This window comes from Trichomycterus rosablanca, chromosome 19 (assembly GCF_030014385.1).
Source record: "Trichomycterus rosablanca isolate fTriRos1 chromosome 19, fTriRos1.hap1, whole genome shotgun sequence".
Lineage (NCBI taxonomy): Eukaryota > Metazoa > Chordata > Actinopteri > Siluriformes > Trichomycteridae > Trichomycterus > Trichomycterus rosablanca.
In genome coordinates this window covers 27502151-27503927 of record NC_086006.1, presented here as the reverse complement: position 1 = coordinate 27503927, position 1777 = coordinate 27502151, and positions in this window count along the sequence as shown.

Below are 1777 nucleotides of genomic sequence, written 5' to 3'. Positions count from 1 at the left end.
CTCGCCCATCCTCGCTCTCTCTCTCAGTCTGTGTACACCTCTCTCGCCCATCCTGATTTTTTCTCTCTCAGTCTGAGTACACCTCTCTCACCCATCCTCTCTCTCTCTCAGTCTGAGTACACCTCTCTTGCCCATCCTCTCTCTCTCTCTCAGTCTGAGTACACCTCTCTCGCCCGTTTTCACTCTCGAAACACAACAACAATAAACAGTTCAGTCAAACTATGGTGTCAGCAGGAATGTGGCAGGTGTGTTAACTCCCACAGTACCAAATTAAGACCTGCAAGATTGCAAAAATGTTATTTTTTTATCTCCTCATAACTCGAGTTTGATAATTAGATACAACACCAGACGAGACGAGCCGAGAGGAGCCGAGAGGAGCGAGGTGGTGAGGGGAAAGAGGTGGAGAGCGAGTTGGAAGGAAAATGTTGATTGTCAATTTGCTGGGAGACAACACAGCCGTCCCACACATCTCCAACCTTCCTCGTCTCAGCGCGTCTCAACACTCTCACCACTGCAAATTAACATCCTGAGAAGTTTTACTGTAGCTGGAAAGTTAGAAACGTTTACGCACGGCGTACAAGAGTCACCATAATGAGCTTGTTTGCTAATTAGCAAGACAATCGGGGCTGGATAGTGGGCAGGGCGGAACCAGCAGTTGCCCACGTCTCTGGATCAGTAGTGGTGCCATTCTTTGCAGTTCCCTCTTGGCCACATTAATGGATTCCTCCCAGTTTAATCAAAACAGATGAAGCTCTCTGTGACTTGAAACATCTCACTGACTGGGTTCAGCAGCTCACCCATGTCCTGCCCCTCTGCACTGCCTAGTTTGGCTGGTAGGTGGGGCACAGAGGCGTAGTGTGTGATCTGTCAATCCTTCATGAACGTTAATTCGTTCCAGGTTGAAGGTTTCCGATATATCACAGCTCCTCTCTTTCTTCTTTGCCAGATTGTTGTTGCGTTTTTGGAGCTGCACTGGTTGGACTGGAGTGGTCTGTCCCAGTAGTGCCATGACGTCCCTGTTTCTGGAGTGGACCCACCCGTAAAACTACCAGTGGAAGGGTAAGGAGTTCCGCTCATTCATACCCGAGCCGGCAGGTTCTGATGATTCCATGTTCTGAGGGTTGGATTGTCATGAGCAGCTGTAGTAGCCAGTGACATTCAGTTCTCATTTCTGCACTCTCCCTTTTCTATCCACTTTCTCCGTTACGGGTTTCATCAACCGCTTTATCCTTGTCAGGGGGCAGGAACACCCGGGACAGGGTGACAATTTATTGTAGAGCATTAAGTCTGGCAGGCCAACAGCATTCAGATCTCAGTGGTTTTGGGCAAGTGTAAAAGACCGCTCTTATTATTATTAATGTTTTTATACATTACTAATAATAATAACAATAATAATAATTATAGTAATTATTATTATTTTATTATTATTATTTTATTATTAATATTATTATTTTATTATTATTATGTTATTATTTTATTATTATTATTGTATTTTTATTATTATTATTCTATTATTAATCTTATTATTATTATTATTATTATAACTTATTATTATTATTATTACTATTATTATTATTATCATTAATTATTATTATTATTATTATCATTAATTATTATTATTATTATTATTTTTTTTACTATTATTATTATTATTATTACTGTTATTATCATTATTATTATTATAATCATTCTTCTTCTTATTATTATTATTACTGTTATTTTCAAGCTGATCTCACTCACACTTATTTAGCTGTCTTTAACGGCTGGAGCAGCTTGT